General features: G+C 38.0%; 1 long non-coding RNA gene across 1 annotated transcript; it reads left to right on the top strand.

The window, feature by feature from the left end:
• Window positions 1-2,559: 2,559 nt before the first annotated feature.
• On the top strand, window positions 2,560-25,063 carry LOC131152743 (uncharacterized). The gene is made up of 4 exons (XR_009136092.1): window positions 2,560-2,738; window positions 3,022-3,999; window positions 12,469-12,918; window positions 24,873-25,063. It is a non-coding gene; the product is annotated as an uncharacterized LOC131152743 (long non-coding RNA).
• Window positions 25,064-26,606: the final 1,543 nt, after the last annotated feature.

Here is a 26,606-nt window from a genome sequence, read left to right as displayed (position 1 = left end):
ACTTTTATAATGGAAAATCGGCATACGGGCCGAGATTTTTATATGTTTTGCTAGCATACGAGACGTGCTATGTGTATGATTTGCTAGTGTACGAGCGGAGCTATGTATATGATTTGCCGGTGTACGGGCCGAGCTACGGATGTGATTTGCCAGTGTACGGGCTCTGCTATGATATGATTTACCAACGCACGGGCCGATGATTTTCATGATATACGTATATGTGCAAAATGATATGATTGATTTGATAATTAATGATATGAAATATCCATATATCACAGTTGCAATATATGTTATATGATATCAAAACTTGGTTGGTTTGGTCTAGACTAGCACTTGCACGGTACTGTTACTATGTGTCTATGGTCATCATGATCATGATATTTGTGTTAACGTCATTGTACGGAGTGGTGTGAGATTGGATGGTCGATGTGGTTTTTAAGAAGTGTGTGAGCGCCCCTGTTATGTGGACCAGGTCAGGCAGACCCATCAGACTTACAGACTGTACTTTTGACTTGACAGTGATCGGCAAACTATTGTCAGGTCTCGCCTTCAGGCCACACAACCCAGTTATGTGGGGGTAATGCATGACAACAACCAACTAACCTACCAGGAATATTTTTGTATTATTATTATATGAGATGAAATATGTTTATGAAAATGCAGTATGTTCTGCCATGTTTTGATGATATATATGTTTTCCCAAATTTGACAAAATAGTTACTGAATATGTTCTGTATGATATATGTATAACATGGAATACTCATGTTACTACACACTGGTATTAGTTTATTTCCCTTACTGAGAGGTGTCTCACCCCAAAATTTTATAAACTTTTTAGGAGCCCTAAATAGGAGAGCAGGAAAAGCCATGCTGATCTAGAGCTGTTTATCTGCCCTATTTGAAGGGTAAGTTTTAGTAGGGACAGTTGGATTTTGTGGGAAATGTCCCTAGATCTTGTTTTTGGGATGTATATACTGAAATACAGTGGATATAATGACTCTAATATTTATGATAATGTGATGGATGTCTTCGTATTTATAATATTATGATTGTATGTTTCCTACTGTTTAGGCTCCCGTTATGTGTTCTGATGTATCCCTAGTACCCGTGGGTCCAGGTGGATTATGATCTGCTGAGTTGAGGGTTGTGATTTTGTAATATGGAAAAAAAAAATGTGGAAATTAAGCAAGTCGTCACAAATCGTACAAGCCAAAGAGAAAAAAAAAAAAAAAAATCTCATACACACATGGCGTACAAATATAGAATACCACATCAAATGAGAAATGCAGTTTCAGGACCTCCAGAATGTATAGCCTGAAGGTAAGTTGGAGCTTTCAACTTTTCCAAACAATTAGGAGAAGAGAAGCATATATATATATACTTAAAACGACAAATAAGACAAGATCAAAACTAAATATAATTACTTGAACAATATTATAGGAAAAGGCTCCAATTTCATTGTCTTAGCTTGAGTGCCCAGAATTTAGAAAGATGTGTGGCTATACCATCCTAGTAGCCTCAATTTCTTCTTTCCTAACTATCGTTTCCCTTCTTCTTCTTCTTCTTTCTTTTGAAGATATAATTAATTAATGACTAAAATATACTAGTGGAGATCATCTGTAGTGGCTTTGATTAGAGCATTTTCTGGGTGCTTGATTCGTCTTGTTCAAGTAATTATATTCAGTTTTGATCTTGTCTTATTTGTCTTATTTGTCTTATTTGTCCTTTTAAGTATATATATGCTGAATAAAATTACTTGAACAAGACGAATCAAGCACCCAGAAAATGCTCTAATCAAAGCCACTGCAGATGATCTCCACTAGTACACTTTAGTCATTAATTAATTATATCTTCAAAAGAAAGAAGAAGAAGAAGAAGAAGAAGGAAACGATTGTTAGGAAAGAAGAAATTGAGGCTGCTAGGATGGTACAGCCACACATCTTTCTAAATTTTGGGCACTCAGGCCGAGACAGTGAAATTGGAGCCTTTTCCTATAATAAGCATATAATGACTACTACGTGACTTATTCTTATTGAAGGTTGGTCATTGTACTTAATAAGTGTTGATAACAAGTGTTCGATTGGAGAAGCCCCAAAAATTGTAAGTGACATTTGATTGTATTTAAATAAGCATTATTATTAGTTTTAAATATAATTTAAATTATAATTATTAATATTTTTAGTTAACAATTTCAATAATAATTATTTTTAATTAATATTTAAATATTTTCTACTAAATAAAATAATATAAGATTTTCCTTTTTAATTAAAAATAATCTTATTATTAGTGTATATTTGTATGATTGTTATATTAATTTATGATAAAAATAATATTTTAAATTAAATTAAAACATTTAATTTATTTTCTATGTGTAAATTTAAATTATTAAATAATTCTTTACTCAAAAAATTTAATTTATTATTATTATTATAAATAAATAAATAAATAAACATAAAAAATTACAAATTGCAGTTAAAAAGATTTTTGAAAATAGAATACTTAGGATTATTAATAAAATAAAATAAAATTTATATTAAATCTCGTTCCTTGAGCAAATTTAGTCAGATAACATTAGGGTCAATTTTTGACATCATGTCCATCGGCGTCGTTGTCACTGTCGGCAGCTCCGTCCTGCCCTAGTCCCTGAGGAACGCAGCAATAATGGTGGATAGGCTCAAATTCTTCATTCCTTCTGCTAAAAGTTATTTACTCTCCATCAACACGGCGCTCTGGTGTGGGTATGCTGCCTCCTTCCCATTTTGATTTTGTAACCTCCATTTATGATCTTGTTATTTTTGTCTTTTAATTTTATTTGCGTTTGATCTGCCGAAATTTTTTGAGCAAAGAAAACGATTTGCAGCTCAGTTCTTTCCCTAATTATTCATAGCTCAGAGTAATCTATGTAGTTTCAATGTACAAAAAAGTTGCTGCCTTGTTCATTTTCATTGATGCAGCAAAAGATTCTGCAACTTGCTAGATTTTTATTGGAATATCGTTTTCCTTCCTCTTATCTTTATACAGTAGTTGATGTCGAACAATAACAACGAAGAAAAGGACTTGCGGGCCAGTTGAAGGTTATGGGTTTGAAACTACAGAACTTGCCTATTTAGTAAATTTCACCAATATGGCTAATTGGAGTACTTGGAGCGACTGGTTGGAATGAGATATTTGGTGAAAGAAATATGTGGATGTGAATGTGAAATGACGGATGATGTGAAGATGCCATATAGTTCATAATGTGGTCCCGCACTCCAAATTCACGGACTGGATGGGCAGCTATGCCCAAGTATGTCGCTTGTTTCTTTCATTCTTTCTTTCTGGTTAAAGAAACTAAAAAATAAAAAATAAGTTAATGAACATAAATTTTATTTTGCATGTCATTAAGAGTTGATTTTTTTTTAAAATAATCATTCTTGAGCAATATTTGATTTTTAATAGGATTCAGACAATATTCCTTATTGTTTCCACTTTGGTTTTCTTTTCTTTCTTTTTTTTAACTAAATCTTTGATCCCAGTGGAGTCAAAAGTTTTTTTCTGCCGTAGGCACCAATCACATCCTCTCAGTTCTTCAGAGATTGGGAGACTACAATCTCCAGCGGCAGTACCTTCAGATCGGGTTTCTTCAGTTCTGCAAATTCCACCAATCTCTATACCGGAACCTATTACAATCAGGTTTCAGTAATCATTTCTTATGGGTAAGTAACGAAGATAAACCTTTAGGATTCTTCTGGAATTCTGAATGTTAGTGAAGCTCGTTGTCTTGTGGTTTTGGATGGAAATTGAGAGGTTATTTCGTTATCAAATGGTACAAACTCTGGTAATAATTCAATTGTACAGCCTTTTTAGACACTGGAAACCTTGTTTTGATGTTGGTATCCAACTTGTTCTTGCGAAACAAGAAATCATGGGGAAGGTAATAGCTAACATCGTAGAAAAGCCATATTGATCCATCCACAGGCGTAGACACTCCATTTTGGCGCGCATCCCCATAATCATGAGGTAATTTTCATATTTTCTTATGTGTGTCTTGAGCCATAAACATTAAAAATTGAAAGCTTGTGTAGCCCAAACCCATTAAAAGACCATTTATGTAATTAAATTAACCTCATACGTTATTTTGGACAAAAAATGAACAAAAACCTTAGTTTTAACCTCAAATTTGAGTGGCTTTGCATTGGAGCCGCATCGCATCTGATTTCAGAATAAGGTTGAAATTGGCTAAAACATCCTTTTTTTTTTTTTTGTTATTGTGGATAAGTTTTTGGGTAATTTTGAACCCTTGGATGGATACCAAGGCAAAGTCTTAACTCGATAGTTCCTTCTTTGCCTATCACCTCTCGGTGCATTTGATTTGCAAGTTAAGGCGGAATAAGCTTGGTGTCACGGACCCCCAAAATGGGACTCAAGTAAGAGCCGTGTGACACTCGTTAAGAGCTCTCCCTCGACAAGTCAGCCAAGTCTCACACGTTCAAGCCTGCAATCACGAGCACCTGGTGAGTCTCAATACTTAAGAAAACCAAGGAACAATAGGATATCACACGAGTAATATATTCTTATACACCGAATAAGACAATAACAATTAGAGACATCACAATCCAAGGCAACAAAACACCATAATGAAAATGACTACTTGTATTATTCAACAACAAGAGAATAATCATACAAACGATAACATAGATAATCATATATTCATTCCAAATCCCTGGAGAAGACAATTATAGTTGTATCTCTCTCCCCTTTTTCCCCATTACATTGTAACTCCCTAACATCCTCCCCCACTCATTTTATCGACGTCCTCATCGATGTGTTGTAGAAGGTCGTCTCACTCTTCTGATGTCGAAGTTGATGTCATTGTCTTCAAAGTCTGAAATCTTCAATCTTCTATATGGCATGTTGAAGGTTGTCTACAGTTTCCCAACTATTCTCTTCTTCCCCCAGCCCCAGCCACTGAACCAGAAATTGCTGTTGTTGACAACCTTCTGCATTGACGACTCTTTCTGCAATGATCGCCTGGACTTCTTTGTTGACAGGCTGCCTTCTGGAAATGGTTGATCTCCTTAGCTTTTGTCGGTGCGGATCTGCTTCATCTGTGTGGAATGGCTTTAAATTGCTTACATGAAACACAGGATGGACTGGACGTCTGTGGCTTTTCATCCACTCAAGCTGCTCAAGCAGATAAGATGCATGTCCCACCTTCTCGATCACTCTAATTGGACCCTCATAACGGCGTAATAGCCTTTTATCCTTACCGCGAAAAAGCAAAATGTCTCCGGTGGCACTTTTACAAGAACCGGATCTCCAGCTTCAAATTGTTGTGGTTGTCGCCCTTTGTCAGGCCATTTCTTCATGCGCTTCGATGCTTTTTCTAACTGAGCTCGAGTGACTTCGATGTTTTGCAACCAATGTTTCGTAAATTGGTATGCTTTTGGGTAATTTCCTTTGTATGGACCATCCAAAGTGTGCGGGAGAGTCGATTGTTGACTTGTCACGATCTCAAAAGGGCTTTTATTAATAGCAGAAGATTTCATAGAGTTAAAATAGAATTGTGCCGTGTTCAGTAAAGTAACCCAATTCTTCTGATTGGAGTTAACGAAATGTCGCAAGTATTCCTCCAGCATCCCATTAAAACGTTCGGTCTGACCATCTATCTGTGGGTGATAGCTGGTGGACAGATTAAGGTTTGAACCCATCAATCGAAAGAGTTCACCCTAAAATCCCCCTGTGAATCTAACATCCCTATCACTGATTAGGCTTTCTGGAACACCCTAATATTTCACCACATGCTAGAAGAATAGCTGAGCTGTCTTCTCTGCTGAACATAGCTTCGAGACTGGTACGAAAGTTGCATACTTTGAGAACCGATCAATCACCACCAAAATTGTGTCATACTCCTCTACTTTTGGTAATGAGGAAATGAAGTCCAAAGAGACACTCTCCCATGGCCTGGTAGGAACAAGCAATGGCTCTAATAAACCTGAGGTCTTCTTTCTTTCAACCTTGTCTTGTTGACAGATCAAGCAAGTTTCGGTATAACTCATCACATCATCTTGCATATTCGGCCAATAGTACCCTTGTGTAATCAATGCGTGAGTTCTTCGCCATCCCGGATGACCAGCCCACAATGTATCATGGCACTCTTTTAGTAGGGTTTTCCTCAAGTTTCCCGCTTTGGGCACATAGACTCTCCTGCCTTTAGTCATAATCAGTCCATCTTCTACCCAGAATGGTCGAGTCTTTCCTTCTTCTATTAGTGTGCTCAGGGACTGCGCCTGCTAGTCTGTACTTAAATGTTCCTTGATAAGATTCTTCAAAGATAATGCCACCCTACCAGTTGATAGATGACTGATGAGTTTCAATGCTGCCAACTCGGTTTTTCTACTTAAAGCATCGGCTACTTCATTCGTCTTCCCTACTTTATATTCAAAATCAAAATTAAATTCAGCTAGCTTCTCCTGCCAATGGGCTTGTTTTAACGTTAAGCCAGTTGTGACAAAAATGAGTAACCGCCACATTATCGGTTTTTACCACAAACTTGGACCCCAAGAGATAGTGCCTCCACACCCGAAGACAGTGTACCACTGCGAGAAGCTCCTTTTCCTGTGCTGTATAGTTTTGTTCAGCACCCGATAATTTTCTACTTTCAAAAGCAACTGGATGCCGTTCGACACCCAATAGTTCCTGCAAGGGAACTCCCTCTAATGCAAAGTCTGAGGCATCTACTTGCACTTCAAACGGTTTTGTCACATCAAAAAGGATTAGCACAGGATCTCCTACAACATTTCCTTTAATTCAACAAATGCTGATTGGCATTCTTCTGACCACCCCCATGGTACCCCTTTCCTCAGTATATTTGTTAACAATACAACTCTTCTGGAGTACCCCTCTATAAACTTTCGATAGTAGTTGGCTAGACGTAAGAAAGATCGCAGTTCTCTAACGGATGTAGGTGCTCGCCACTCCTTGATAGTTTTTACTTTAGTTGAATCCATCCGTATCTGGCTCTCCTCAATGATATGCCCCAAGAATTTAATACAATTTTGAGCGAAAGCACACTTCTCCCCTTTTACATATAACTAATTTTTTTTGAGTTTTTGAAAAACCTTTCGAAGATGATCTTTATGTTCTTCTAAGGATGCGCTGAAAACCATTATGTCATCAAGGTAAACAACCACAAACTGATCAAGATATTCCCGAAAACCTAATTCATTAGAGAACAAAAGGTAGCGGGTGCATTTGTTAGCCCAAAAGGCATGACAAGGAATTCAAATGCTCCATACCAGGTGACACAGGTGGTCTTCGGTTCATCTCCCTCAATAATGCGCACTTGATGATATCCCGACCTCAAGTCCAGTTTCGTGAAATATCTAACTGTACTTAACTGGTCAAAACTATCAGCAATCAGTGGAATAGGATACTTGTTGCGCACTGTCACCTTATTAAGGGCTCGATAATCTACACACAAGCGCAAACTACCATCTTGTTTCTTTTGAAATAACACTGGGGCCCCAAAAGGTGCTTTTGAAGGACGGATGAACCCTGCTGCAATAAGATCATTCAGTTGCCTTCTAAGTTCAGCTAACTCTGGCGGCGCCATTCGATAAGGGGCACGTGCTGGCGGCTTTACTCCTGACAAAAGTTCAATTTCGTGGTCAATCTGTCGTCAAGGTGGTAAAACCCTCAGTAGCTGTTCTGGGATCACCTCCTTGAACTCTTCTAAAACTTCCTTAATCTCAAGTGGATATTTCCCTACCTCTGCATCTTCTGAGACTATTGGTAGAACCACAAAAGAAGATTCTCCCCTTTTTACTCCTTTTTTGAATTGGAGGGCTGAAAGCAACTTTCTCTCATCGAAATTGTTGTAGGCTGCAGGGCTTGCACAAGGTGCACTTCCCATTATCACAAGACAATCTGCAGCTGAGATCGACATTGAGCGTGTCACTTTAAGAAAATTCATCCCCGATACCACATCAAAGTCGTCAAGGGGTGCCACAGTGAAATTAATTGTCCCAGACCATGATCCCATTTGGCATGCCACTTTAGGTACCACCCTCACCGTGGTTAACGGTGGAGAATTCACTGCTTTTATCTTACCCACATCTTTATCTACTTGCAATTCTAACCGTTGAGCTTCAGAATCAGTAATGAAATTTTGGGTGGCCCCTGTATCAATCATGGCCCTGATTTTCTTTCCATTCAAAAGTAGATCAACGTACATTAGTCTCTTCTCCTGAGATTTGTTGTTAATTACTTGACGCTCTAATGCCCCCAAAAATCTCAATGCTCCCACCATATTCGGTTGTTCTTCTGGAATTGCTGTCGTGGTTTCGGTTTCCCCTCGAAGGGCCTTTATAGCATTCAAAGCCTTACGTTCAGGGCACTCCGCCACTTGATGTGGTCCCATGCAAAGAAAACAAGAGATCGGTCAACACTCTCCACCCCCCGTTCGTCCGCCCCTCCACTCATTAACCATGGGCGCTCTTTTATCTTTCCAAGAACTATTTGTCTCCCTATCCCTTCCCCCATTTGTAGGCTTATACACTTTACTGGGCCTGAAATCATTATTAGCGGACGTAGGGAAATTTCGCTTCCCAAAATTATCTGAAAAATCATCCAACCATTCGGCAACAGCGAGGACAGAAAAGAGATCACCAGCACCCTGCCGACGCAATTCATTCCTTGGCCATGTCTTCAAACCCCGAAGAAAATGAATTAATTTGTCTAATTCGGTTATGTCTATAATGTCCAACATCAAGGCTTGGTATTCTCGTACATAGCTCCTTATTGAGCCAGTTTATTGCAATTCCATTACTTTGCACTTTGCTATGTACTCCACATTTTCGGGATAGAATTGAGTTTTCGACGCCTGTTTCAACCCCTCCCATGTGTTGATAACACATCTATTGTGCTGAATATCATTCCATTTAGTTTTCCACCACACTTTTGCATCCCCTACCAGGTATATCGTTGCCAGATTTACCCGGTCCACTTCTAGGTCCACTCCTGAGCACGTGATGTAGTGCTCCATATCAAAGAAGAAATTATCCAGCTCCTTGGCATCTCGCGTACTCCCAAAACTTTTAGGTTCCAGTACCTTCAATCAAAAACTCTCAATGGGATCTGCAACCGGCCTTCGGGCTATCTGTGCCACTGCATTCACTTTCGCAGTGATCTCTTGTAAATCCCTCTGGACTTGGACCACCACACTTCAGACATTGCCCATCTCCTTCAAATCTTCCTTCAAAGCAGTAATGGACTCTTTAACATCTTCTGTAAGGAAATCAAAATTATCCGTTAGCTCCCGTAAGGAGGCCTCAAGCTCTATTGGCTCTCCCCGTTGGGACGAAAGAGATGGCAATATGTCTTCAATATGTTCTAGCCTACTCTCAAAGGCTTCCAACTGCTCGATACTCTTCTAGAAAGCCTCAAGCTCTCTTAGCCGTTTCTCCAGGGATTTCACATATGGAATGAACTTTTCAAGTTCCTTAAGTCTCTCTACAACTTTTGATACCCTATAGAGAGTTTCTCTAGGGTTTTCTTCAGTGGCCTCAAGCTCTGTTGGCAAACTTTTCTCTTTTATCAATGTTGCCACCAACCCTTGGAGTTCACCGCACGTTCTCTCCAGGGTTACAAGTTTTGTCTCAAGCGCATCAATGCGCTCCACTTTTCCTGACTTGTTTCTCATATTACCACTCATGGTGCTCGCACACACTGTGCTTTGATACCAACTTTCACGGACCCCCAAAATGGGACTCAAGTAAGGGTCGTGGCACTCGTTGAGAGCTCTCCCTCGACAAGTCAGCCAAGTCTCACACGTTCAAGCCTGCAATCACGAGCACCTGGTGAGTCTCAATACTCAAGAAAACCAAGGAACAATAGGATATCACACGAGCAATATATTCTTATACACCGAATAAGACTATAACAATCAGAGACATCACAACCCAAGGCAACAAAACACCACAATGAAAAGGACTACTTGTATTATTCAACAACAAGAGAATAATCATACAAACGATAACATAGATAATCATATATTCATTCCAAATCTCTGGAGAATACAATTATAGTTGTATCTCTCTCCCCTTTTTCCCCATTACATTGTAACTCCCTAACACTTGGCTAAAACTCCTATAACCTATGTTTTATGTGGTCAAAGTGAGGAATTGGGCATGTTAGAATGGGAGTTCTTATTCCATGCAAAGGGTTTAGAATTGGTCAATTTCTCTCCCTCCACCAGCCAACAAAGGCAAAGGCACATGTGGCTATGTTATTGTAAGCATAAATAAGATCCCCTGATGTCCCTTATAAATTGTATGCCAAAGCATGGGATAGGCAACCTTGCAACAGCAACAAAACCAAATCTTAAGTCCCACTTGGTGAGGTCGACTATATGAATCATTTTTCGCCAATTTATGTGATCATGGACCATTTTTTTTTTTTTTTATATAGTTTTAGGGCTATTAAATCTTTTCTCACTATCTCATTCTAAGTTATTTTAAATCTACCCCTACACCTTCTACTGCGTCCCACAGTAACTAACTCACTCTTCCTCACTAGCGCACTATGTGGCCTACTTTGCAAGTGTCCATACCATCTAAGTCGTCTTTCTCTTATCTTATTTTCTATAGGAGTTACACCTAACATACCGCGAATACGTTCATTCCTTAATTTATCTTTCAATGTTATATCACTCATCCATCTAAGCATTCTCATTTGACAACTTTTACTTTTTGAATATTCCTTTTCTTTGTCACCTAGCATTCTGATCTGTATAGCATAGTTGGTCTTATAACCGTTCTATAAAACTTGCCTTTTAATTTTAAGGCTATTCTACGATCACAAAGTACACTTGAAGCATTTCTCCTTTTTACCCAACTTGCTTTAACTCTATGTATTACACCATCTTCAATTTCTCCTTTAGCTTGTATAATAGATCCAAGGTATCAAAATCTACGAGTGTTATTTATTTCTTCATCATCAAGTTTAACTTTGTCTCCAATATGCCTCCTACCATGACTGAAATTAAATTTCATATATTCTGTCTTATTTTTACTTATTCTAAAATCTTTAGATTCCAAAACTTCTCTCCATAATTCTAAGTCAATCTCTACCCCGCCCCTAGTTTCATAAATCAATACAATATCATCTGCAAATAACATACACTGTGAAACCTCATTTTGAAAACTCTTAGTGAGTTGGTCCATCACTAAAGCAAAAAAGATAAGGACTTAAAATAAATCCTTGATGTATACCTATAGTAACTGAAAATTCTCTAGTTTTTCCATCTATAGTTCTTACATTAGTCATTATTCCATCGTACATATCCAATCCAATAATATTTGATTGATTCCAATATTACAAAACTAGCCTTATGAAAGAAATGCACCCTCGAGTACTTGATGGACCACCATCATCATTTAGGCTGCCTATTCAATACATTTTTTAAGTGTAGATTTGGGACATTAGGATGCTTGTATAGCCTTTGGTGAGTGTAATTTCTGTTTCTTGTTATATTGAAGTTTATTTGTAATTATGTTTTTTAGTTAGTTTTAGAGTATAAATACATATGGTAGACATATGTTAGTTTTAGGTTTGTTTGAATGGAAATTCAGAATTTTCCACATACGTGTCTCTTTGCTTCCCCTAGGGTACAACCTCTTCTCCTTACTTCTTTGTCTTTCATATTCTCCCTTATTCTTTTTCCTCCCTTTTGCTCTTTCTTTTTCTATCCCTTTCCCTTCAATTCTTGCGGTTCAGCATAGGCACTTCTTTTCAAAGGGGAGAGAAAGAGATAAGGTGAGTGTGCTAATGTGAGGAGTGCAAGATTGCTAGCCAAACTCTATTCAGTTCATGTTGCGAATATTAGATATCTCTTGAAGCCTAAAATTCTCTTCCAAATTGTTCTCTTAATTTGGATCTCTTGCCCCTTCTTTTTCTTTATCTCATTCTCTTCTTCTTTCCCCCCTTTTCCCCTTTCCTTTATTCTCTCTTTTTTCTTTTTTATCTCCATGGCGCCCCATATAAAGTTGAACACGCATCATTTTGAACCATAAACAAACCTCAAGTGTGACTAGTAATATGAAACGTTTTAAGGATACATGTCAAACAGTCGCACGGTCACAATGCAATAGTAAATCTTCAATTTTGTGAGTTCACTTCACTGAATTTGTAATCAATTGTGAAATTCTTGTCAGTATGTTTTGGCCAAATTCATCTAATGTTTGTTCAGATTTGCAAAGGAAAAAAAATCCCCTAAAAAAAGTTTATCTGAAAAGAAGGGGAAAATGTGAGTAATTTTTTTGTCAAAGTTGTCATCACCATTTGCACATTGTCATCGCCATTTGCACATACTTGTATTTTAATGGCTGAAGAATGAGGTAACATGTCTTGGAATAGGAAATATTCAAAGTTTGCAGCTTATCATTGATACATTAACTTGTTTAAACTTATTACTGTATACTGAATTAGCAAAGCAGCAGAAAATGAAATAGATACTTTTGACCAAGAGGCAGAATATCTTCTTGGTTATGAATGAGCCAAGTCAAACTCCAAGTGCTACCAGTTTTAGAGTTTGAGAGCCTGAAAGCTGCAGAAGTCAACTTTCTTGTCACCAATATGCTTGGGCAGGTGGTTGTGGTTCAGCACACAGGGTACACCTTGCTTGTATGGCATATTGAATTGAATATCTTTCTAGTAATAATTAACTTGAATATTTGGTCTCTGATGTCATTGTTATCTTGAGAAAATGCAAGAGGGAGATCTGACGGGATTGAGAATTTATGAATGAGATTATGGTGATTTCTGGACTCCAACACAGAAGTCTTATTCAACTCCTTTGCTGCCTGCTATGCTGAAGTAGAAGAAAGATATTGATCTACTGATGCATGCCAAATAAGAGCTTACACTCATTTATGTTTGGTTAGTCCATGCTAATGCTCTGTTATTAGCGTTGTTATTTGCATTTGTTAATTTTGTAAGATCCCTTAAATTTTTAATCAAAGAATTGCATAAATTTTGTAAGCAGCCTTGAAGTCCCTTGTATAGGTTTGAGATACCTTATTATTGGAGAAGGGGCTTTTTCAGCTTGCTGACTTGGGTTAGCAGCTAAATGTCTTTGAGGCTCCATAACTTAAGAAAGTCCTGAAGTGCATGAGCCCTAATTTATACCTTATTTCTTTCCAAAAGAAGAATTTACCTAAACACTGTTTATTCACGGTGTGAACTTTGGTTTGATTATATTTCTATTTGCCTTTGTTTATCAGCTCTAATCGAACAAAAAAAATTATAGATTGGATGACACGCTTCAATATCATTGAAGAAATAGCTTGGGGTCTCCTATCTATTCACTGGGGTTCCAAATTAACAATCTCACATACTCTGTTGAATAAATTAATAGTAGCAAATGTGTTTTATTTTCTGCCTCGTTTGTAGGAGTTAGTTAGCATGATGTTAGTGGTGCCTAGGAGTTGTTTAACATGATGTTAGTGGTGCGTAGGAGTTGTTTAGCATGATGTTAGTGGTGCCTATTTTTGTGCTTGTAACCATTTGTTTTTAGTCTATATAATGACCACCATTTCCTTATCAATGATGAGTAGAGTTTTCAATCAAACATGGTTTCCCCTTGTTTTTAAATTTATCGTTTTTTTCTTCCATTTTACATTAGTGGTATCAGAGCTGAGTTAGAGTTCCACAATGGCTTCTAAAACTTTTGTGTAGCTAGCCATTCCATGCTTTGATGGTCACTATGACCATTGGAGCATGCTCATGGAAAATTTTTTGAGGTCCAAAGAATATTGGACAATTGTTGTTTCTGGAGTAGCAGAACTAGAAGCAGGTGTTGTGCTGATAGATGCACAGAAGGTGGAGCTTGCAGGGTAGAAGTTGAAGGATCTCAAAGCAAAGAATTATCTCTTCCAGGCAATTGATCGTTCCATCCTGGAAACCATTCTTTGTAAAGAAACTTCCAAGCAGATCTCGGACTCTATGAAGAAGAAATATGAGGGGATAGCAAAGGCAAAGAGGGCACAACTGCAAGAACTTTGAGGTGATTTCGAAACTTTACACATGAAGTCTAGAGAATCGATGACAGATTACTTCTCCAGGATGATGGCAATCGTAAATAAGATGAGAATCCATGTCGACCAAATGACAGATGCCTCTATCATTGAGAAGATTCTTCATTCAATGACAACAAAATTCAACTATGTTGTTTGTTTGATTAAGGAATCTAAAGACATTGCCAGCATGTCCATTGATGAATTGTAGAGTTCTTTATTGGTTCATGAGCAGAAAATGAATCGGCAAGACAAGGAGGAGCAAGCGTTACAAGCCTCGGCATTGAAAGGAGGAGGTCATGGACGAGGAAGAGGCAGAGGTGGCAATGATGGTAGACACTCAAATAAAAAATCAGAAGATTCTAATTCTCAAGGGAGAGGAAAAGGTCATGACAACAACAATTATTCAATGCCTTCCAAGTCAAAGTCAGCAGACAAATCAAGAGTTGAATGCTACAGGTGTCACAAGTTTGGCCACTACAACTTAGATTGCCGTACTAAACTAAGGAGAGATGGTTGAAAGCAGTCCAATTTTGCCCAAAAGGAAGAAGAAGTGTCTTTGTTGATGACTTGTCACGTGAAGGAGGAAACCCTCAATAAATTCTTGTGGTATTTAGACACTGGCTGCAGCAACCATATGAGTGGAGAGAAGTATATATTCTTTGAATTGGATGAAGTTTTTCGTGATGTTGTGAAGCTCGGTGATGACTCTACAGTCTCTGTTATGGGAAAGGGAAAGGTAGCAATTCAAACCAACAAAATTTCTATTCAAACTATTTCTAACGTTCTCTTTGTTCTAGTTTTGAGAACAAACTTACTCAGTGTTTGTTAGCCACAAGAAAAGGGATATGGAATCTCTATAAAAAATGGAGTCTGCAGAATTGAAGATGAGAAGTTGGGCTTGATATCTTAAGTCAACATGACAGTCAATCGAATGTTTCCATTGTATCTCCATGACACCGCTCACTCAAGTCTTTTTGTAAGATTGGGAGAGAAGGAATAACTATGGAATTTTTGCTATGGGCATCTTAGCTTTGGCGGGTTGAAGACTTTACAACAGAAGAATATGGTGACATGTCTTCCTTAAATTACAGCTCCTTTAGAAGTTTGTAAAGAATGCGTTGTTAGCAAACAACATTGTAATCAATTCCCATAAAGGAAATCATGGAGGGCGAAGGTTGCATTGGAGCTTGTTCATTCCGACATTGCGGGCCAATAACTTCATGCTTTAATGGAGGTAAGAGATATATACTTACTTTCATTGATGATTTTAGTCGTAAAAGCTGGGTTTATTTTTTGCAAGAGAATTTTGAAGCCTTTCTAGCCTTTAAAAGCTATAAAGTGCTGGTTGAGAAAGAAGTTGACAGTCCCACAAAAATTCTTCGCACAGATCGTGGTGGAGAATATAACTCACATGAATTTGCAAGTTTCTGTGAGACTCGTGGAATCAAGAGGCAGCTTACAACAGCTTATACGCCCCAACAAAATGGAGTTTATGAAAGGAAGAATCGTACTATTCTAAATATGGTGCAAAGTCTTTTAATAAGGAGTTGTATTTCGAAGAGCTTCTGGCATGAAGCAGTTAACTGAGCATTCATACATTGAATAGAAGTCTCACACTTGCTATTAAGACACTAGGGGAAGCATGGAGCAGACGAGAACCAGTTTTTGATCACTTCAAAATTTTTGGGTGTGTTGCATATGCCCATATTCCATATCAGAAGAGGAAGAAGTTTAATGACAAGGGAGAAAAATGTATTTTTCTTGGTGTTAGTGATCAATCAAAATCCTATAAGCTTTACAATCCTAACACTAAGAAAATACTTATCATTCGAGACGTTGTTTTTGATGAAGATCAAATCTGGGAATGGAGCAAAAATGTAGTTTGAGATCCAATTCCAACTAGTTTTGATGGAGAAGATGGTGATGAAGCAAACCAGGCACAGAAACACCTTGGTCCAGCAACTGATGCATTTGAGAATCCTCAAAATGAAACTCTTGTAGCCTCTGAAGTCACTCCAACAGCACTAGAAGTAGCAGCTGAATCATGTTCTCATCGTGTTCGAAGCAGGCCAACATGGATGTTAGATTATGAGGTAACCAGAATTGATCAATCTGAAGACCAAATAACTCATTTTTCTATATTTTCAAATTGTAATCCTATAGTGTTTGAAAGTGTTGTCAAAGAACCAAAATGGTGGAAGGCTATGGATGCTGAAATTGCAGCCAATGAAAAGAATGACACTTGGGAGTTATCTGATCTTCCAGAAGGGCACAAAACAATTGGCGTGAAGTGGGTTTAAAAGACAAAGCTGAAGGAGAATGGTGAAGTAGACAAGTACAAGACACGCTTGGTAGCCAAGGGCTATAAGTAAGAGTGTGGTGTTATTATAAAGAAGCCTTTGCTCTAGTTGCAAGGAATGACACAACCAGATTGGTGATAGCATTAGCAGCTCAAAACTCATGCCCTATCTTGATGTAAAATGGAAGAAGAAAATGATAAATTTAAAAACAAGAGGTAACAAAATTGGATTGAAAACTCTTCTACTTCATTGATAAGGAAATGGTTATTATATAGGCTAAAAAAAAAGGTTACAAGCACAAAAATAGGTACCACTAACATCATGTTAAACAACTCCTATGCACCACTAACATCATGCTAAACAACTTCTAGGCACCACTAACATCATGTTAACTAACTCCTACAAACTAGGTAGAAAATAAAACACATTTGCTACTATTAATTTATTCAACAAACCCTCCCTTAAACTAATGTTCCATACATAACATCAGTTTAATAAGACTTAAACTTTATAGTGTCATCCCTCAGATAAAGTCCTTTGAACTGCAAACACCAAGTAACTCCTTGAGCTTATGAAATATTGGAAATTTGAGAGGTTTTGATAGAATATCAGCAATCTGGTCTTCACCTCTACAGTAAACTAGATTAATAACTCCATCATTTGTGAGATCTCTCAAGAAATGATTCTTCACATCTATATGCTTGTTTTGACCATGTAGAACATGATTCTTTGAGAGCTATATTGCTGAACTATTGTCATAGTAAATGAGAGTAGGCCCATCTTCTTTGAACTACAACTTTTCAAGAATCTTTTTCAGCCAAATAGCTTGACAAGCACAAGCTATTGCTACAACAAATTCAACTTCAGTGGTTGACAATGTGACGATTGGCTACTTCTTTGATTACCATGAAACAACTTATGTTCCCAACATGAAAACATACCAAGATATGCTTTTACGATCATCATAATCTCCTGCATAATCACTATTTGTAAAGCCAAACAAATCTGACTTTTCTCTCTTTTTGAGGAACAACTCAAACTCCTTAATACCTCTCAAGTACCTAAGAATTCTTTTTGCAACCAAAAGATGAATCTCTGTTCGACACTCCATGTATCTACTAATGACACTTACAACATGCATTATATCAGTCCTTGTTGCAGATACATTAAGCTCCCCATAATTTGCTTTTAAAGAGTACTATTAACCTTCTTTCCTCCATCATCTTTGTTTAGCTTCAAACCAAACTCAGATGGTGTATTCACAGGATTACATTCCTTCATCTGAAACCTCTACAAGATTTTTCCCACATATTTCTTTTGAGAAATAAGAATGCCGGTGGAAGACTGCATAACTTCTATGCGAAGAAAGTAATGCATCATGCCAAGATCAAACATTTCAAATTCAGCCATCATGGATTTCTTAAAGCTTCCAAACATGCCCATATTACTTCTAGTATAGATTAGATCATCTACATATAAGCAAACAATGAGCATTTTTCCTCCATCCTCAACTTTTATGAAAAGTGTAGGTTCATAAGGACATTTTTGAAGTCCTTCATTCAAAAAATAAGTTTATATACGATTATACCAAGCTCGTGGGGTTTTTTTTAATCCATATGGAGTCCTCTTTAGTCTATACACTTTATGCTCATTTCTAGATTCCACATAACTAGGAGGTTGATTGATAAATACCAGTTCCATCAAATCTCCATGGAGGAACGCCGACTTCATGTCCAACTGAAAGATAGGCCATGAGTTCTGAGCTGTTAATGCAATCACCAATCTGATTGTGTCATGCCTTGCAACTGGAGCAAAGAATTCTTTATAATCAACACCACACTCTTGCTTATAGCCCTTGGCCACCAAGCGTGCCTTGTACTTGTCTACTTCACCATTCTCCTTCAGCTTTGTTTTGTAAACCCACTTCATGCCAATTGTTTTGTGCCTTTCTGGAAGATCAGATAACTCCTAAGTGTCATTCTCTTCGATGGCTGCAGTTTCAGCATCTATAGCCTTCCGTCATTTTGACTCTTTGACAGCACTTTCAAACACTGTAGGATCACAATTTGAAAATAGAGCAAAATGAGTGATTCGGTCTTCAGATTGGTCAATTTGGGTTACCTCATAATCTGACATCCATGCTAGCCTCCTTCAAACACGATGAGAATGTGATTCAACTGCTGCTTCTAGTGTTGTTGGAGTGACTTCAGAGGCTGCAGGAGTTTCATTTTAAGGATTCTCAAATGCATCAGTTGCTAGAGCAAGGTGTTGCTGCTGCTTGGTTTGCTTCATCACCATCTTCTCCATCAAAACCAGTTGGAATTGGCTCTCCAACTACATTTTTGCTCCATTCCCAGATTTGATCTTCATCAAAAAAACGTCTCCACTGATAAATATTTTCTTAGTGTTAGGATTGTAAAGCTTATAAGCGTTTGACTGATCACTAATACTAAGAAAAATACATTTTTCTCCCTTGTCATCCCGCTTCTTCCTCTTCTGATATGGAATATGGGCATATGCAACACACCCAAAAATTCTGAAGTGATCAACAACTGGTTCCGTACGCTCCATGCTTCCTTTAGTGTCTTATTTTGAACAACAAGTGTGAGACTTCTATTCAATATATGAATGCTCCAATTAACTGCTTTAGGCCAGAAGCTCTTCGGAATATAGCTCCATATTAAAAGACTTCGCACCATATTTAGAATAATACGATTCTTCCTTTCTCAAATGCCATTTTGTTGGGGCGTATAAATTGCTATAAGACGCCTTTTGATTCCGTGAGTCTCATAGAAACTTGCAAATTCATGTGAGTTATATTCTCCATCATGATCTATGCGAAGAATTTTTATGGAACTGCCAACTTCTTTCTCAACCAGCACTTTATATCTTTTAAAGGCTAGAAAGGCTTCAGGTTTCTCTTGCAAAAAATAAACCCAGCTTTTACAACTAAAATCATTGATGAAAGTAAGTATATATCTCTTACCTCCATTAGAGCATGGAGTTATTGGCCCGCAAATGTCAGAATGAAAAAGCTCCAGTGCAACCTTCGCCCTCCATGATTTCCTTTATGGGAATTGATTACGGTGTTGTTTGCTAACGATGCATTCTTCACAAACTTCAGAAGGAGCTGTAATTTTAGGAAGACCCGTCACCATATTCTTTTGTTGAAAAGTCTTCAACCCACCAAAGCTAAGATGCCCATAGCCAAAGTGCCATAGTCATTCCTTCTCTCCTAATCTTGTAGAAAGACATGAGTGAGCGGTGTCATGGAAATACAATGGAAACATTCAGTTGACTGTCATGTTGACTTGAGCTATCAAGCCCAACTTCTTATCTTCAATTATGCAGACTCCATTGTTTATGGAGATTCCATATCCCTTTTCTTGTAACTGACCAACGCTGAGTAAGTTTGTTCTCAAATCTGGAATAAAGAGAACGTTAGAAATAGTTTGAATAGAATTTTTGTTGGTTTGAATTGCTACCTTTCCCTTTCCCATAGTAGAGACTATAGAGCCATCACCGAACTTCACAACATCACGAAAAGCTTCATCCAATTCAAAGAATACATACTTCTCTTCACTCATATGGTTGCTACAGCCAGTGTCTAAGTACCACAAGAATTTCTTGTGGGTTTCCTCCTTCACGTGACAAGCCATCAACAAAGACACTTCTTCTTCCTTCTAAGAAAAATTGGACTGCTTTCCACCATCTCTCCTTAGATTAGTACAACACTCTGAGTTGTAGTGGCCAAACTTGTGACACCTGTAGCATTCAACTCTTGATTTGTCTGTTGACTTTGACTTGGAAGGTATTAAATGATTGTTGTGTTGTCATGGCCTTTTCCTCTCCCTTGAGAATTAGAATCTTCAGATTTCTGATTGGAGTGCCTACCATCATTGCCACCTCTGCCTCTGTCTCTTCCTCGTCCATAACCTCCTCCTTTTGATGCTGAGGCTTGTAATGCTTGCTCCTCCTTGTCTTGCCGATTCATTTTCTGCTCATGAACCAACAAAGAACTTTGCAATTCTCATCAATGGACATGCTGTCAGTGTCTTCAGATTCCTCAATCAAACAAACAACATAGTTGAATTTTTTTGTCATCGAACAAAGAATCTTCTCAATGATAGTGAGATCTGTCATTTGGTCGCCATGGATTCTCATCTTATTTGCAATTGACATCGTCCTAGAGAAGTAATTTGTCACCGATTTTCCATACTTCATGTGTAAAGTTTCAAAATCCCCTCGAAGTGCTTGCAGCTGTGCTCTCTGACTCACTCGAAAAATGAGCATCTCGGAAGCTATCCCAAGTATAGGAGTTATGTCGTGTAATATTAAGCCCAAGGGCTAGATCGTCTCCTCAGGGAATGCGTTTAATCTCAGATTTTACATTCGCCCAATTAAAAATACAAATGTACTGAACTCAGTTCAGATTCGGGTTTTCAGGATTGTTGAGATTTCTTTCAATAAATTAAACAAACAAACGAATTAAAACCCTAAACCTAGCATGCATTGAATTAAATAGTAAGGATAGAAACCCTAGTCTACTTAAGAAAATACTGAAACACGCGCAAAGTAAAGATGATAACTTTGAACCCAGAATTAAAACATGCAGACAAGGAAAACCTAAAGATGAACATTTTACTCAAGAACCAGCCTATTTTTTTACGCAATCAATAATTAGAATAGAAATTAGAACTCTAACAACTAAACAATAACGGGAACAAATAAAAAAATAAAAATAAATCTAATGCTAATATCAATTGCGAAGAGAAAGAAAATAAATAGAATTTAATACTAATCATCCAACAAAGATTCAAAACTTCAAAATATGAATAGAAATTTTACTAAAATTTAACAATAATTAATTAAAAACAAGAGTAAATAAAGAGAAAAGGAAAGAAGAGAGAGAGAGAGAGAGAGAGAGAGAGATAGAAACAGATCCTTGGGAGCTAGAGAATGCTTGGAGGAGCAACTGCTGCAATGGACCTCTCGGGTGTTGTCAGGCATGGCAGCAAGGCTGCTGTGTTTGTGGAGGTCTCGAGTGTTGCCTGTTGGTAGAGAAATTTTGGAGCAGTCGAGAGTTGCAACAGCTAGTTATGGGGCAGAGGCTTGTGGCTGGAACAGGGGTTGTGCTGGTTTGCTGTAATGGGTTCTCAGGTCTGCAAGTGCTGCTGGTGTGATGGCCGAAGGATGTAGTTGCTGGTAGTGGACTCCTGTTGTGCTGATGATGTGGTGCGGAGATGGATCTGTTGCAAATTCTAGAGGGCTTCCAGAGGGATGAAAGTTGTAGAGGATAGAGGAAGAGGAAAGAAGGAAAAGGAGATAGAGATAGCTAAGGAAAAGGAGAGACAGAGTAAGAAGAAGAAGAAAGGAGAAGAAGAACAAGAGAAGAAGGAGAAGGAAGAAGAAAGGAGAAGAAGAAGATGAAAGGGGTTCTCAGCTGGGGCAGCGCCCAACAGGAGAATAGGAAATTTAAATAAAAGAAAGGGGAGGCTTGCCCTAGACCCATGACCCGGATGACTCAACCTGACCCAATTGGAGCTGACCCGGCTTGCATGGCCGGGTCACATCACATATCCTTATGTATATATTTTTTTTATTTTTTTCGTTCTCTGTTCATCACCAAATTTGACCTTTTTGGAGTCCGTTTCTTGCAAAATTTAAAACACAAAAGTTGTAGATAATCTTTTCCTCTTTTTCCAGAAATTTGAATCGCCTTAATCGGAGCTCGGAAGAAAAAGTTATGTACGAAATACAAACAGGTGTTGGTTTTGGTTCCCGGGACAGAAAATTACAAAAAATTCATAATGGTGCAATAAAATTCAAGAATAATAAATTCAACACTCGATTAAAATATTGTACATATTTGGACATTTAATTAAAAATATAAGCCGTAAAGCCCGGATAACAATGCCCAATTACGCAGTTTTGACGCGTAATCACTCTCTTTGCCTTTGCTGTGCCCTCATCTTCTTCTTCATAGAGTCTCATATCTGCTTGGAAGTTTCTTTACAAAGAATGATTTATAGGATGGAATGATCAATTGCCTGGAAGAGATAATTCTTTACTTTGAGATCCTTCAACTTCTTCCCTACAAGCTCCACCATCTATGCATCTGTCAGCACAACACCTACCGCTAGTTCTACTACTCTAGAAACAACAACTGTCCAATATTCTTTGGACCTTAAAAATTTTTCCATGAGCGTGCTCCAATGGTCATATTGACCATCAAAGCGTGGAATGGCTAGCTGCACAAAAGTTTCAGAAGCCATTGTGGAACTCTAACTTGACTCTGATACCACTGATATAAAATGGAACAAGAAAACGATAAATTTAAAAACAAGGGGAAACAAAGTTGGATTGAAAACTCTACTACTTCATTGATAAGGAAATGACCATTATGTAGGCTAAAAACGAACGGTTACAAGCACAAAAATAGGTACCACTAACATCATGCTACCACTAACATCATGCTAAACAACTCCTAGACAGCACTAACATCATGCTAAACAACTTCTAGGCGCCATTAACATCATGCTAGACGTAAAGTTGGCATTCCTCCATGGAGATTTGAAGGATTTGGTATTTATCAATCAACCTCCTGGTTATGTGAAATCTGGAAATGAGCATAAAGTGTATAGAAAAAGGCTCTATACGGATTAAAACAAGCCCCACGAGCTTGGTATTATTATATAGAAATTTATTTTTTGAAGGAAGGATTTCAAAAATCTCCTTAAGAACATACCCTTTTCATAAAAGTTGAGGATGGAGGGAAAATGCTCATTGTTTGCTTATATGTAGATGATCTTATCTATACTGGAAGTAATACAACCATGTTTGGAAGCTTTAAGAAATCCATGATGATTGAATTTGAAATGTCTGATCTTGGCATGATGCATTACTTTCTTGGCATAGAAGTGTTGCAGTCTTCTACCGGCATTCTTATTTCTCAAAAGAAATATGTGGGAAAAATCTTGGACATGTTTCAAATGGAGGATTGTAATCTTGTGAATACACCATCTCAGTTTGGTTTGAAGCTAAACAAAGACGAAGGAGGAAGTTCGTTGAAGAAATTATTGAAGGACTTGTTGACGAGGTGATGTGGCTTGTTGACTCGTCGACGAATCCCACAGTATAAATAGTGCTTAAACTCAGTTTTACGCAGAATTTTAGCGCTGCTCACTTCTCTCTCTCTCTCTCTCTCTCTCTCTCTCTCTCTCTCTCTCTCTCTCTCTCTCTCCCCTACGACCTCTCCCTCTTCTCTCTTCGATTTTGGCCCCGTAAGTCGCCGGATCGAAGATCTAAGGCCATCACGACGCTCCTGGCAAAGTTCTCTCCAAGTCTACGAGAGTGGATCGTCGGTGGAACAAAGTTGGAATTCATCCCAAATTTAGAGTAAGACCTTTTAGTCAATTTTTGGCCTTCTGACAGTTGTAGGAAATGATGTAGGTAAAGAAATATTGATATTCTGTTCTGACAAATGTTGTTTTCAAGGTGTTGAGTGGAGAACCCTGAGGATGTAGTACTCATCTCAATAGGAGGATTTTTAGCAGGAAACAGGTAAGGGAAATATGCTATGCTATGCAATTTTACTATGTTTCAGTATAAACTATACGTTTTTATCAGATGATTATTTACGAGAAAAATTTATACAGTTTATCATTTATATATAATATATTTAAAATTACTGTGTGGCTTGAGAATATGAGTATAGTAAAGAAACATGTTTTACAGTATTTTCAGGATATGATTTACAGAATATACAGTCAATGGTTATGTTTTATAGTAATTACAGAATACTATGATTATACAGTTTTCAGTACCATGGCTTACAAATTACAGTTCAGTTTAGAAATAAAGATGATACAGTTACAGTTTATTACAGTGTCATGGTTAATACAATCATTACAGAATCATGGTAAAACAGTTAGTTGTATATAAAAATATATTATATAGTATCAGACCCTGTTGGACCATACAGCAGATCACGATACCATAGTTACAAATATTTCAGTTCAGAGTGCAACCACCTATTTAGATAATATGTGGTAGTAGGTCGATCATGCCCAGACGTGGACAGGCTCCCCATCAGATATGGGTTGAGGAGTGGCCGATCTTACTGGAGGAGTATAGTGGTTTACCCTAGTAAGCCAGCCAGGGTAGATCCAGCTTACGGGGCCGCACAAACCTGTTATGAAGGGTTAAATCATGACACACAGTTATCCACAGAGAAATTTTCAGTTACTATTACGTATATACAAATTTACAGAGACAGAAAGTATACTTATTTATATTAGAAGTATTTTGAATAAAAACCTAAAATATAGATATGTTAAGCAACATGGAAATGGTAGTAATTTCTATTACTTGTATTGTATTTATAGATCTAGTTATACATGATTATATAGAAACAGATTTTCATAGTATTGCAACTCATTTGCCACACACTAGCAATAACATATTTCGTCTTACTGAACGTTGAATCACTCCAATTACTTTAACATTTTTTCAGGTGATGCAAGTAGGCTCGCAGATAAGGCTCGTAGATAGAAAGGCCTCAATTTTGCCCTGATATTAGAGTGAGTATTTTTGGGAGTATTTTTGTATGACCCTAGCTAGTTGAGGATATTTATGGGGAACAGTATATATATGTGTATTTTGGAAAACAATTTAGCACTCTTGTATTGTATATAATTACATATAATTATGTTTATTTGATTTCTGCTTCTCACTGCTTAGGTTGATAATTGAGTTTAATCTAGTATGGTATTAGATCATATTAAATGTCATAGTATATATATAAAAAAAATCCATTTAAATAGCAGGTCGTTACAATTTAGTATCAGAGCCTAAGTTGTTCGGTTTTGTAGACTTTAAAGTGCAACAGAAGTAATACCAGAGTATAAGAAAGAATTTGAGGTTTGTTCTGTGTCTGGATATAAGATTACCGTGGTGGTTTCTGTGTTTTTCCTAGGGTGACAATTTCAGGAAAATCATAGTAAACTATTGTCGAGCCGTGTGTCTAGGTGACAGAACTGGATAATGAGTTAAGGTCAGGAAAGATAGTTAATTTTGAATTGGTATAGGATAGGTCAATATAGGAGATAAGGTACTTAAGTGTGTTTCTTGTTTTCAGGATGGATCTAGGAAATAATGACACGAATGCTGGGAAGGATAGGTCAGGACCTTCCAACATAGGTGGAGGAGATACAGATGCTGTACTATGTAGCTTCACTCAGCAGGTGATGGTTGAGATGGCTAGGAGCTTTGGGGAGCATAGCTGTTCGATCAAGCAGTTTACACTGATGAAGCCCTTATCTTTTGCTGGAGGAAACGACCCGATTGTAGCTGAGAATTGGGTCCAGGATATCGAAGAGACATTGACTGTGCTTCCTTGTACAGATGAGTAGAAGGTAGTATTTGCAGCATTTAAGTTGACAGGGGAGGCAAAGCGCTAGTGGAGATCAGCTCGCCTGACAGAGGAGTAGAGGCCGGCTCCAGTACTAGTGACATGGGACAGATTCAAGGAGTTGTTCTTCGAGCGATATTTTCCTATTATCGTTCGGAGCACGAAGGTAGCAGAGTTTATGCATCAGGTACAGGAGCAGATGACTATATCCCAGTACGCGGCTTGGTTTATCGAGTTGTCGCATTTTGGTCCGCATCTAACACCTGATGAAGAGAAAAAGGTAAAAAAGTTTGAAGAGGGACTGAAGCAGAATTTGTTTAAGTAGGTGATTGGTTTCAAGGTTAAGATATTCGTTGTAGATAGAGTTGCGATCATCGAGAGTGATATTCAGAGGGGTTTAGCAACTCAGAGTCAGAAGAAGAGGCCTGCACCTCAGAGTTTTCAGGCTGGCTCTAGTAGATGTCCATGGAGAGGAGGTCGTGATAGGAGAGATCAGAGGCAGTTGATAGGACCTTGTGGGAATCAGGGTACGTCGACTTATCCGGTATGTCAGACGTGTGGGAGACGTCATTTGGGGGAGTGTCAGGTAGGCAGAGGTGTATGTTATCGCTGTGGGAGGACCGACCACATGGTACGTGAATGTCCAGGTCAGTTAGATCAGGACCCAGCTCCCAGGCCCTATCGAGAAAGATATCAGGCAGTTCGGGGAGGATACCAGGCACCTCGTGGTGGCTAGCAAAGGAATGTGGCCCTAGCGCGAGTTTACGCTTTGACGCAGGGTGATGCAGAGGCTGCTACGGATGTGGTGACAGGTACATTTACTATTTTATTATATCG

Source organism: Malania oleifera, chromosome 4, assembly GCF_029873635.1.
Source record: "Malania oleifera isolate guangnan ecotype guangnan chromosome 4, ASM2987363v1, whole genome shotgun sequence".
In the NCBI taxonomy this organism is placed as follows: domain Eukaryota; kingdom Viridiplantae; phylum Streptophyta; class Magnoliopsida; order Santalales; family Ximeniaceae; genus Malania; species Malania oleifera.
The sequence above is the reverse complement of the archived record's forward strand: the minus strand, read 5'-3'. Positions and strand labels throughout refer to the sequence as shown.